The sequence below is a fragment of the Durio zibethinus genome, chromosome 14 (assembly GCF_047325235.1).
Source record: "Durio zibethinus cultivar Kanyao isolate XHJ-2024 chromosome 14, ASM4732523v1, whole genome shotgun sequence".
Classification (NCBI taxonomy): domain Eukaryota; kingdom Viridiplantae; phylum Streptophyta; class Magnoliopsida; order Malvales; family Malvaceae; genus Durio; species Durio zibethinus.
Window position 1 is genome coordinate 2,548,237 of NC_143175.1, and position 13,982 is coordinate 2,562,218.

Genomic DNA, 13,982 nt, shown 5'->3' on the forward strand with positions numbered 1-13,982 from the left:
ATGAATGACATAATTAACTAGGTAAATGAATGAATAATAACACATATATACAAAAAGGTTCAATTTTATTAGGCTTTTGGATAGCACAAATTATTTGCTGGCCTGACTCTTAAAGTCTCCAGTGGAGTCGCCAAGCTATCATAACGTCTAGATCCGGGGATCTATCGCTAGACATTGACTTTAAGGGAGTCGTCACCAATCTTTTTTATCTAGGTACGATTGGCCACCTAAAGAATCTGTCCTTTCAGGGAACACCTAAGTTTAAGGGTTCTTAAAAGAATAGGTTCAGGTCTACTAACCAGAACAGGGTTCTGGAGTTCGGTTACATGTGAGAAAGGTTATAGCACCCTCACAACGCCAATCAAAAGATGGTACCAACTAAAATTTGTGTTATCCAATGAGCCTTAAAATCTTACCAAGTAATTAATTATTGAAAATTATTTTCAATTGACTTTAATACTTTTAGCAAAAAATTGAGAAAATCCTCTCATCTCAAGAGTATGCGAGAAAAACTACTGTTTCACTTGCAGAGGCTCCGCCGTCGGATTATTTAAAGAAAAATCAAAATAAAAAGGAAGGAAAAAATAATCGTTTTTGTGTAGGAAAAATTGATACTTTCAACTTTTCTCCAAAAATATTTTTTTGTTTGGAAACTTTGATTTTCAAGAAAAATTGATACTTTCAACTTTTCCCTAAAAATATTTTTTGGAAATTTTGATTTTCAAGGAAAATTGATACTTTCAACTTTTTCTCAAAAACTTTTTTTAAATTTTTTTTTAAAGAAAATTGATACTTTCAACTTTTCCCTAAAAATATTTTTTTGAAAATTTTGATTTTCAAGAAAAATTGATACTTTCAGCTTTTCCTCAAAAACTCTTTTTTGAAATTTTATTTTTAAGAAAAATTGATACTTTCAACTTTTCCCTAAAAATATTTTTTTTTGAAATTTATTTTTAAGGAAAATTGATACTTTCAACTTTTCCCTAAAATATTTTTTGGAAACTTTGATTTTCAAGAAAAATCGATACTTTCAACTTTTCCTCAAAAACCCTTTTTTTGAAAATTTATTTTTTAAGAAAAATTGATAAAACAAAATAAAAGTGAAAAGAAAGAATAAAATAAAATAAATAAATAAAATAAAATAAAATAAAGTAAAAATAAATATAAAATAAATATAAAAAGAATATTAAATAAATTTAATCTAATAAATAAAAAATAAACAAATAAATAAAAAAATTTTAAAAAAAATCTGGCTCGGCTCGGAGTACGGCTCGGCTCGGCTCAAGGAAGAGAAACGGTTCAGGGGAGTGGCTTGGAAGCTCAGCTCGGAGGGGGGCAGACATGCGCTGGTCGGGTCGGATCACGGTAAAACGCGCGGATCTTCTGGGTCACTTAAGGCAAAAACGACGTCGTTTTGAGAGGGTGTATAAGGCTCTTCCCTTTATTTTTCGGTAGAAAGCTCCTCTTCTCTCTCTCTTCTTCCTTTTTCCTCTTCTTTCTCTCTAAAAGGTCGAAGAACTCCGGTTGAAGATTCACCGGATTCTAGGATTTATTGTCGGAATCTTGGTTTTTCACCGGAAGTTCACCGAAAGTTGGTCGATTTCTGGGATCTTTCATCGGAAACTGGGTAGCTCACTGAAAACTTCAAAGTTGGCTGAAATTTTCTTCAAAAAATTCAACTTTCGTCGGAAAAATCACCGGAATCTGAAATTTTCCAAAAATTCCCAGAAAAAAAAATCTCAAAAATCTCCAAAATTTTTTTGCTAATTCCTAGAACACCTCTAAACCTTTCTTAGCCTTCTACACACCTCTTTTCTCTCAATCAGTAGCTTTTGCTTACTGTTTTTCTGTGTATTGCTTTTGTTCCAGAGGGTCCCTTTTATAGGGATTGATCAGGAGTTTCTGATCAATGTCAATTCCTTTTTGGACGGGGATTCAATCTTTGATTCTAATCTGGACTCTTTTGATTGAATCCCAATCCAATCTCCAGCCAGATAAATCAAAAAAATTAACAGATAATTAAAATTAAATACATAATCTGATATACAAAAATATTAACAAAAAAATAAAATAAAGATATATACATATTAATAAATAAGTAAATAGCTAAAATAAAAATAAAAGAAGAAAAAATATATATAAAATAATAATAAAATAATAAAAATAAAAATAAAAATAAAAATAAAAACGAAAATAAAATAATATAATATAATATATACTTATCTATTTGAGTTAGGTCCAATTGATTCAAATCTGGATCAAATTGAATACCTACAGTATCAGTTATAGAGAGAAATGAGAAGCCTGACCATTAATGCTGAAGGAGATTGGATACAGTGACCTGAGACAGTTGTATCAAGAAAAAAAAAAAAAAAGGGAGGAGAGAGTTAAACACAACCCTCGAAAAGGCAAACCGCACCATAAATAGAAAAAATTTTAAATAACATTTTTAATGATATTTTTAAAGTTTTTTATTAAAAATAATTAAATTAAATTTAACATATTAAAAAAAATTATTACATAAATTAAATATAAAAAATTTAAACAAATTTAAATAAATTTTGAAATTATATTTAATTGCTTCATTATTAACATTATTAAATACAACTCTTTTAACATATTTAATTAAATAATCATTCATCAAATCATGTTGATTTCATTCATTTACACAATATATTCTTTACTATTTTCATTATTAAAAATTTTCTTTTTACGTTGTACTCACAGTTAACGAATTCAAGATTAGTTTCAACAGTAAAAAACTAGCTGATAAATAATTTTTTCTCTATATTATTTTTTTCATTAACTACATATTTATCCCTAAATTTTGTCTATATTATTACATTGATTCTTAATTTTCTTTTTCAATAAGATCAATTGAAAATTTACCTTAAAGTAATACATCCATTATAAGGAAATTTAAAATTTTAATGAGAACAATTTGAAATTTACTCAGATCTAATAAAGATATTATTAAAAATTGTTAAAATTTCAGTGGGGTTGACTGACCGCACTACTCAAGCTGTGGGTACGCCCTTGGTTTTGATGAAAAACTAGGCAAATGTACTAGTAAGTAAAAATGGAGAACAAAATTGATTGGTTCCCTTTATTTCTTAATTCTCCTCCACGCTTTATCTCTTTGAAGTAACAGATTGAACAAAGGTGGAAAACTGTGAATGTTTTAATTTTTAAATGTAGTCATTTGGATTGTAGAAATTAGTCTTTAGATGAAATATTTAAAAAATATATATATCTCAAAAATATCAAAAAGCCAATCAAATAATATCATTATTATTAGTATAAAGAATAAACTCAATTAACAATTATCATAATATTATTAATTATAATTATTAATTTTTTATGTTAAAATTTTTTTAAAAATTAATAATAAAAAAATTGAACAAAATTAAATATAAAATATAAAATAAATAATTTAAAATAATTAAATATGTTAATATTTTATTTAATATTTATGCACTTAAATATTTAATTTAATGATAAATAATTTTATTTTTTATTTAAAAAAATCGAATTTATATTTCTTTTCCTTAGATAAACAAAAGCAATTATTACAAAAAAAAAAAACAGTTTATCTTTAAATTTTTTGTTTTTTGTTTTTTTAATTTTTAAAAGTTTTTCTTTGAGTAAAAAAAATAAAAAAAATACTAGTAAAAAAAAATCATCAATTTATTGTGTGAACACTTAAGGTTCATTAATTATCGAGCAAGATCAACATTGATGGCTAGACCGAAGAAAACTTTTCAAAAAAATAATAAATAAAGTCAAATCTATAGAAAACGAGTGAAAAAAAAATCGTTTGAAATTCTGAGACTACTTTACAAAAATCAAGTAATTATTTTAATTTTTTTACATTAAAATAAAAAATTAAAAATAAAAATATCAATAAAACGAAATATATCACTTTACCGATTACCAATTGAGCGTAAGTAAATCGATGCTTCCGTGAATATGCTGAAATCGAACGATTTGCGTGAAGATATATAGGCGATTAACCAACCTCAAGAATTTGTTAGTCGACCTTGACTAACGAAGCATATGGACCACCCCCTGTAATTTTATGGATGATTGTTCTTCAAATCCCCTTCACAAGTCATGAAGATAAAAGATTTGTGTGAACACTTAAGGTCCATTAATTATCGAGCAAGATCAACATTGATGGCTAGACTGAAGAAAACTTTTCAAAAAAAAAAAAAGTCAAATCTATAGAAAACGAGTGACAAAAAAAATCGTTTGAAATTCTGACACTACTTCACAAAAATTAAGTAATTATTTTAATTTTTTTACATTAAAATAAAAAATTAAAAATAAAAATATCAATAAAACAAAATATATCACTTTACCAATTACCAATTGAGCGTAAGTAAATCGATGCTTGCGTGAATATGCTGAAATCGAACGATTTGCGTGAAGATATATAGGCGATTAACCAACCTCAAGAATTTGTTAGCCGACCTTGACTAACGAAGCATATGGACCACCCCCTGTAATTTTATGGATGATTGTTCTTCAAATCCCCTTCACAAGTCATGAAGATAAAAGATTTGTGTGAACACTTAAGGTCCATTAATTATCGAGCAAGATCAACATTGATGGCTAGACTGAAGAAAACTTTTCAAAAAAAAAAAAAAGTCAAATCTATAGAAAACGAGTGACAAAAAAAATCCTTTGAAATTCTGACACTATTTCATAAAAATCAAGTAATTATTTTAATTTTTTTACATTAAAATAAAAATTAAAAAAAAATATCAATAAAACAAAATATATCACTTTACCAATTACCAATTGAGCGTAAGTAACTCGATGCTTGCGTTAATATGCTGAAATCAAACGATTTGCGTGAAGATATATAGGCGATTAACCAACCTCAAGAATTTGTTAGCCGACCTTGACTAACGAAGCATATGGACCACCCCCTGTAATTTTATGGATGATTGTTCTTCAAATCCCCTTCACAAATCATGAAGATAAAAGATTTGTGTGAACACTTAAGGTCCATTAATTATCGAGCAAGATCAACATTGATGGCTAGACTGAAAAAAATTTTTTTTTTTTTAAAAAAAAAGTCCAATCTATAGAAAACGAGTGAAAAAAAAAATCATTTGAAATTCTGACACTACTTCACAAAAATCAAATAATTATTTTAATTTTTTTATATTAAAATAAAAAATAAAAAATAAAAAATAAAAATATCAATAAAACGAAATATATCACTTTACCAATTACCAATTGAGCGTAAGTAAATCGATGCTTGCGTGAATATGCTGAAATTGAACGATTTGCGTGAAAATATATAGGCGATTAACCAACCTCAAGAATTTGTTAGCCGACCTTGACTAACGAAGCATATGGACCACCCCCTGTCATTTTATGGATGATTGTTCTTCAAATCCCCTTCACAAGTCATGAAGATAAAAGATTTGCCTTCTTTTTTCTTTTAGGTCTACCATAGAAAACATTGTTTTTATAAAAAAGAACAACAAAGATTTTTTAATAATACTAATAATTTTTAATTATTTAATAAAATTTCTCTTAAAAGGTTAATTTGATTGAATTTGAAATTAATGAAAAGCAAATTTATGATTGAACCTAAAATGAAAAGTTTTTAATATTAATTTTAAATTGATAAATTATAATTTTAAAAATTTAATTTATCGAGTGAGATAAGATTTAATAAATCACTTAACATAAAAAAATTAATAATAATAAAATGATGGGACTTTCAATTGGGATCGAGAAACATTATCAACTATCTAAACTGTTGAATATCTCCATCATCACCCCAAGAAAAAAAAATCGAAGTGATCGGCGGACAATGGCAGCCTGACTTTTGCAGCTATAAGCCGGTGATTGAACTCTCAAGTTTCAACTGAAGAGTCAAAACCTCTACATGGAAAACTAACCAAAGCTTTACCTGCAAAAAGCTTCTATATTAGAACTGGACAAGGGATGTTTTGTAGACCACAGATACAGTACCTTCTCAACATCGAAAAACTGGGCAGTTTTTCTTTCAATTCTTTCTTAGATCAATGGTGGGAAAAGAGAATAAGAAATAAGTACGAAGGATGAAATTAGAATCACGGGACTTGTTTTATAGGGGCAGGTTGCAAATCTATTTGCACGCTACACCTTTTTCTTTTTGGCTTACAGCTGGTCTTTTGTTTGTCGTTTTCTTCGGGTCTGAATCAACCATTAGCTTTTCTTTCGTCTTTTGCAAATTTTCACTATTCAATAGAGCTTGTTCATGGTGAAAAAAAAAAATAATGTATATAGATTGCTAATTAATATATAATTGACGAAAAAAAAAAAAACGTAAAACTTCTTGCAGTTGCCAAACCCCTAGGCCTTAAACGCTCTTTCAAATATATATTTTTCGTCTTTCTTCCATTGTTTTCTCTTTGGGTTAGTTCTATTTAGATTATGCAGGCTGCCTTTATTTTTTAAAAATGAATTTTACTTGCTTACCTGGCTCTACCCAATCAGCTATATATTAGTTTAATGCCAAGTGTTTTTATTAGGAGGCAATGAGATATGCTTAAATTAAAGAAGGTCAGAAGCCAGAACCATTTAATGAATCAGTCTTTTTAGGCCGCACCTATTGTCCTTTTCAGCCTCCAGCAAGTTCGACAATTACGAATTATTTAGAGTATTAAAATTTTTGTATTTGTTAAAAAATATTCAAAATTAAAATATTTAGAATATGTGTAATACTCTTGACTTGTTGGGACGAGTTCCTCGTCCAAGAAAACATTGCTCCAAATTCTTTGGATTTGCGTTACAAGGCCCAAACCAAAGTCTACCGTGCTAGGGAATTGCTTGCTAATAATTGGCAGGCAGTAGAATTTATTCATGGCATTGGTGAAAAAAAGCTGACCCGTTCTCAAAATTTTGATGAAAAATATTTTGGAGATATTTGAATTTCTTAAAGATATTGTTTTGTGATAAATTCATTAGATACACAAGTTAATGGATTTATAAATAATGATAGTTTCAATTGGATATGATATGATATAAAAATGTAAGAAGAGAAGTATGATTTTGTGAGATTTGGTGTGTAAACATCTCCTAAAAGGAGAGTGTTCATAAATGTGATTGTTTGATGTCTGATTTGAGATTTTTAGATATCAAATAAGAGTGCTTATTGATTTGGTTGAGATTGATTTTTGTTTAGTTAGTGATTGTTTGTATTAAGTTTGATTACAAGTGACTTTAAACGCTACTTACCATTGATGAGATTATAATTCTTTATAATTATTAAATTTTTTTTTTCATTCGTAAATATAATCAAGTTGAATAATAAATCACATTAAATTATTATATTTGATGCAAATATTTTGTTATTTGATTTCGCCTTTGCTTTCTTGAAGGCTAATTGACGAACTTTGTCAAAGTAAAGATACTAGAGCTAGACAAATTAAGAGCACCGCCAAGTTGGAGATTGAATATTTGGATGGAACAAATAATTTTAATATCTAACATAATACTATAATTGATATGCTAGTACAAGAAGGATTGGAGATACTTTTGAATCAAAGAGAATTTTTTAAAAGAAAAATTAAATAAATTCAAATCCAGAAAAAAAAAAAGGGAAAAGAAAAGAAACAAAAGTGAATCACTTACTCTAATTTTTAGATTGAAATAAAAAATAAATAAAAATATCAATAGAACGAAATTTATCACTTTTTCAACTATCAATCAAGTATAAATAGATTGATACTTGCATGAATATACCGAAATCAAGTGATTTGCGTGAAGTTAGATATGCGATTACAACGACCTCAAGATTCCACAAGCTGACCTTGAATAACATTATTCTTCATTTCACCTTAACATGTGATGACAAATATTTTTTTTTTCTTCAGGTTCTAACATTCTTTCTATCAAAAGAACAACAAAGATTTTTTTAATAATTTAACAATTTCTAATTATTTAATAAAATTATTTGGTAATTTGTCTTAACAAGTTAATTTGATTGGCCTTGAAATTGATCAAAACTATATTTATGGTCGAGCCTAATATCATACTATGAAAAAGTTTCTAATGTTTATTTAAAATTTTCAATTTCGAACTGATAAACTATAAGATTTAAAAGTTAAAAAAAAATTAATTTATTGTGTAAGGCAAGACTCAAAAAATCATTTTACATGAAAAAACCAATACTAATAATATGATGGGATCCCAATTGAGATAGAGAAACATTATCAATCGTCTTAACTAGTGAATATCTTGATCATAACCCAAGGAAAAAATCGAATTGATTGGGGGACGCTGGCAGGCTGGCTTTTGCAGCAATAAGCTGGTAATTGAAATCTCAAGGTTCCACCTTCAAGGAAAACTAATCATAGTTTTACCTGCAAAAAACTTCTATGTTAGAACTAGACAAGGGATGTTTTGTAAACCACAGATACACTACTTTCTCAACATCGAAAAACTGGGCAGTTTTTTTTTTCAATTCTTTCTTAGATCGATGGTGGGAAAAGAGAAAAAGAAATAAGGGGTTATTACAAAGCAGGAAATCAGTATCCAGCGTCTTGTTATGTAGGGAAAGGTTGCAAAGCTATTTGTCGTTTTGCCTAAAAAAGGTCAATTTCACTACTCAAGAGAGCTTGTTTATAGTGATAAAAACAATTTTTCTTCCATTGGCATCCATTCGTCAAAGTCTTTGACCTTATAAATTTTTAGCACCAAATTAAGTATTCAACAGTCTAATATTAAATTGTTAAATTTAAAGATTTTATATTTTCTTGACATTAAAATTTAAACTTGTCCTTCGACTAACCAGAAAAAAAAAAGATGCTAATACTTAACCTTATTATTACTGATAATTTGAGTATTAATTCAAAAAAAAAAAAAACCACGTATTCGCACACAATGCATAAAGATTGCCAATTAATATATAATTGAAGAAAAAAACGAAAAACTTCTTGCTATTTCTGACCCACTCCGCCTTAGGCGCTTTTGTTTAGGTTCCAAATTTGAGTATTAATTCTGAAAACTTCTTGCTCTTTCATTGTTTTCTCCTTTAGGTTAGTTTTATTTAAATTATGGAGACTGCTTTTATTTTTTTAAAGCGAATTTTATGTGTATGTAGACATTCTATTCAGTCCGGACCCAAATTCATTGAGCCTGATCCAATAAGATTTAGGTCTAAGTTCATTAGACTCGATTTAGGGTCCAATTAGCTTGCCCCAATGGACTTTTATTTTTATTTTCATTATATATATATATATTTTATTTATTAATATTTTTATTATTTATCTGTTTTTTTTTATTATCATTTATCTATTTCTTTTATTTATCTATTTTTTGTTTGTTTGTTATCTATTTATTTTAATTAATTTTTAGTTAAGATTAGAATAAAAAATATTGGAATGAATTTGACTATGATTTGAGAATTAGCAGAGTTGGGATTGGATTCGAAGATTGAATCCAAATCCCAAAAAGAGTTGAGATTTATCAAAAACTCTTCTAATCAATCCCTATAAATAAGTGCTGAAAGAATAGAAGAAAACACACAGAGAAACATAAGCTAAAAAATGGTTTTGATGTGTTAAAATCTCGAGCCAAGTTTTCGAACTGTTTTTCTTCCTCAAGCCGAGCCGCTAAGCCGAGTCATTCCCAGCTTGATCAAGCCCTCGAGCAGCTCGCCAACCTGGTAGATGAGAACCTAGGCTATTAAAGGCATTCCTCAGCTATTGCTTGCTAAGACGCCCATCTCCGTTGCTACCAGATTGCTTGAATATAATTTTTAGTTGCGCCACAGTTAAAGGCAAAGGTGCACCTGTTTTCCTTTGGCAACTACCATGGATACCCTTTGGCAAATCTGAAGAACGAAGCATGTTTTGGAGTAATAACAGTTCTTATTCCAAATATGAGAGGATAAGGTTTGTAGGTGGAAAGACCTCGAATTCTATTCATGGAGCAGCCGACCAAGAATCTCTTTATTTGAGAAGAGTCCAAGGCATATTTAACAAGCTCGTCCACCTCTGACTCGCTGATGTACCCGTCACCATTTTTGTCAGCCATTTGAAACGCATGTTGAGTTCTATAGGCGGGCCAACGTGATTGAAGCTTTTGGAAAGCTGCTTTCACTTCGTCCTAGCTAAGCCTTCGATCGTTGTTAGCGTCACAACCCTTGAATAAGGTCATTATCTCACCATAATCGTCTTTCAATGACTCTGGTAACTTCTTATCAGTTCTTACGGAAGAAAAAAAAACCATTTTCTCTTACAGCAAAGAAAAGGAAGACAAATAAAAATGTTAGTTTCTGAGTGTAAGTATAAGATGATAAGAACATCTCTGGTTTATATAGAAAAACCGATTCTCCATTATCTTTTAGAATATAATTGATTTCTTTATTGAATTATTTGATCTAGGAGGAATTTTTTTTTCGAGTACATCAATCCAGATGTTCATGAACAGTAACATCTGATTTGTAACATAATAGTATAGATGTTCATGTTCTGTGTTTGAGTTTATCTTGGTATGTTTTTGAGGGAATCAGCTACTTTTTTTTTGAGGGAATATTAATTCCATTGAAATGGGTTTAACGTAAAAAAAAAAAGTTTTGAATAAAAGTTGAAAGTATTAATTTTTCTCGAAATTAAAAATTCTAAAAAAAATATTTTTTGGAAAAAGTTGAAACTATAAATTTTCCTTAAGAATAAATTTTCAAAAAAAGGTTTTTTTGAGGAAAAGTTGAAAGTATCAATTTTTCTCGAAATTAAAAATTTCAAAAAAAAATATTTTTGAGGAAAAGTTGAAAGTATCAATTTTTCCTTGTACAAAAGCGACCATTTTTTCCTCTTTTATTTCTTTTGAATTTTCTTTCTGTAAGTGAAACAGTAGTTTTCTTGCATACTCCTAAGGTGAGGGAATTTTCTCAATTTTTTACTAAAAGTATTAGAGTCAATTGAGAATAATTTCTAATAATTAGTTACTTGATAAAATTTTAAGGCTCATTGGATAACATAAATTTAAGCTGGTACCATCTTTTGATGGGCGTTGTGAGGGTGCAATAATCTTCCTCACATGTAATCGAACTCTCGAACCCTGTTCTGGTTAGTAGACCCAAACCTATTCTTTTATGGACCCTTAAATTTAGGTGTTCCCTGAAAGGATAAATTCTTTAGGTGGCCAATCGCACCTAGATAAAAAAGATTGGTGGCGACTCCCTTCAAGCTAATGTCTAGCGATGGATCCTCAGATCTAGATGTTATGACAGCTTGGCGACTCCATTGGAAAACTCTGAGAGTCAAGCCAACAAATAATTTGTGTTATCCAAAAGCCTAATAAAATTGAACCTTTTTGTATATATGTGTTATTATTCATTCATGTTTATTTACTTTGTTAATTATGTCATTCATATGCATGTGCATAACATGAGCTCTATACCCGAGCTCTGTCCCTATAGGAAGGAGTAAAGTACCTATTGCTTTCGTGAGGTCTAATGCCTCCGCAGTGGCTAGCGAAATACTCCCATTTAAATTGAACCTTTTTCGCTTGTAGCCTGTAATGGATAAGGATTAGGGTGCCTTACTAGTCTGTGATGAACAATGATGTAAGGAGCAATTTGGAAACCTTTAGATTTTAAACTTAAACCATATATTCTGAACCTTAGAGGTGCCTAAACCTAGGATAGAGCCCTTTCTACCCAATGATAGATATACCCTGAAATTAAGACACAAAAAGGGTGTTTATCTAATCATTTTGATTGTTTAACTTTGTGCATCATTTTCATTATCATATGTAACATTATGCATCAGCATCACTTTCATTTCATCCATGAAACTAACTATATTGTCTGTCAAATTTTGTGCATCTGCATTACTTTCATGATCATGTTTTAACACAATCATTTGCATCCATTTCATATTAGATTTCATTCAGAAAAATGTACATTTCATTCGTGCATCAAAGCATCATACATAAAGCATAGCATAATATTTCTAATCATAATTGTGGTGCTAAAGGTTCAAGGATAGCTCCATCTAACAAGAACCCTGTCCATCGATACAACACAAGATCCAAAACCAGACAAATGGAACAGGAAAATTCTCACAAATTTGAAAAGATAAAAAAAGCATAGGAGAAGATGGAAAATGAGTTGAGCAAGATTCTAGATATTCTTAATAAGATGAATAAGGGAAAAGAAGTTGAAGAAAATATAAGCCAACAAGTTCTCCTATTGCAAGAAATGGTTGATCCTTTGTATCCTCTAGGTTTTGGCCCACTTCAAGCCCAGTCTGCACAAGAGGTTCCACCACAACACTTCGCATATCCAACATATCCTAGAATGCCATCAGCTTCCAACCTAAGGCATTATCATAGCTATGTAAATCCTGTCTTTACTGAAAAGGCAGTAGAACTAATTCCTGACCTAGATGATTTGAAAGAGAAGGAGAAAAAAAGATAAGGGTGAAAACTCAAAAAAGCTCCAAGATTAGTATGCTAGAACAAAGGCTACGGGCTGTGGAAAGATTTAGTTTCTATGGTTCAATTGATGCTGCTGGACTCTATTTAATCCCTGATGTGGTCATTCCTCATAAGTTCAAAGTACCAAAATTTAAAAAATATGATGGTACGAAGTGCCCTAAAACCCACATCACAATGTATTATCAAAAAATGACAGCTCATGTTTATGATGAAAAACTCTTGATGCATGTCTTTTAGGATAGCCTTACAGGCTCAGCGGCCAGGTGATATGTTCAGTTGGACAGAACCCGCATTCGCTCTTGGAGCAATATGGCCCATGATTTTATTAATCAATATCGACATATCATGGATTTAGCCCCTGATTGTTTGTCTTTACAAAATCTGGAGAAAAAGGCCAATGAGACTTTTAAAGAGTATGCCCAGAGGTGGAAAGATATTGCTTCTCAAGTACAGCCTCCTTTGACTGAAAAAAAAACTACAATGTTGTTTGTCAGCACTTTGAAGTCTCTCTATTATGAAACGATGATAGAAAATGTAATAAAAAATTTCATCAACATGATGATCTCTGGAGAAATTATTGAAAGTGCCATAAAAAATGACAAGTTGAAAGGAGGAGACACTAAGAAAGCATCAGAAAAGAAAGAAGCTTAAGCTCAAACTGTGAGCTTTGATAGACAACAATTCAGGGGTTATCAACCCTATCCACCCCAAGGTTACTCTTTATACTATCCTGTTGTGAATAATGCCTTATCTTACCCATACCAGCTAGCTCCACAACTACCTTATTCATCTACATATCGATTAATTTTTAACCATCAAGATATTACATATAGCCTTAACATTCAAGCTCTTGCAAGAACCCAAATTCATCCTACTAACCCAGAAGTGGTTCATGAGAACAACGGACTACTCGAGAAAAACTTGTATTTGATCCAATCCCTCTGACTTATGCAGAGTTATATCAAAAACTCTATAATAGCCATTTGATTACCCCCAACCATGTTGAGCCGTTTAAGCCACCCTATCCAAAGTGGTATGATCCTACAGTCTACTACAACTACCACTATAAAATTACTGGCTATTTTACTGAAAACTGCACTGCTTTAAAGTATAAGGTGCAACGATTGATCAATGATGAAATGGTAAGTTTTGATCAAGGAAAAGCAATAACACCTAATGTTAGTGCTCTGAGTGAAAGTCAAGAATAGAAAGGGTCTGGAGAGTCACAATGAATTGAGGAGCAAGATGTCAATAAAGATTCTTCACCTGATCGCATAAGAGGATAATTTTGAAGAATGGAGATAAGGCTAGTTGAAGGTTTCTTTTGTCTTTTTAAGATTTCTTTTCAAGTAATGTTAGATTTCTTTTTGCAATATGACTTTACTTGTTATCATTTTAATAAAGGCAAGTTGAGGCATTTCACTACTCGACCATTACTCCATGCCCTGTTACCTTTCATAACTTTATATTCCCATTCTCAAATTTCAGATGATGAATATTTAGACAATGATAACAATAATTTTGAAATT

The 13,982-nt window shown here is 30.0% G+C and overlaps 1 long non-coding RNA gene across 11 annotated transcripts; it reads right to left on the minus strand.

Annotated features, from left to right (window-relative positions):
• Window positions 1-1,147: 1,147 nt before the first annotated feature.
• LOC149514947 (uncharacterized) lies at window positions 1,148-6,266 on the minus strand. Of its 11 annotated transcripts, XR_016327347.1 has the most exons (6): window positions 5,329-6,266; window positions 4,794-4,968; window positions 4,362-4,536; window positions 3,928-4,102; window positions 1,809-2,341; window positions 1,148-1,704 (listed from the first exon to the last, which is right to left on the minus strand). It is a non-coding gene; the product is annotated as an uncharacterized LOC149514947 (long non-coding RNA). The 11 variants fall into 11 exon arrangements; XR_016327346.1 differs by having other exon boundaries at window positions 1,148-2,341; window positions 5,245-6,264; XR_016327345.1 differs by having other exon boundaries at window positions 1,148-2,341; window positions 5,238-6,264.
• Between the last annotated feature and the right edge of the window lie 7,716 nt (window positions 6,267-13,982).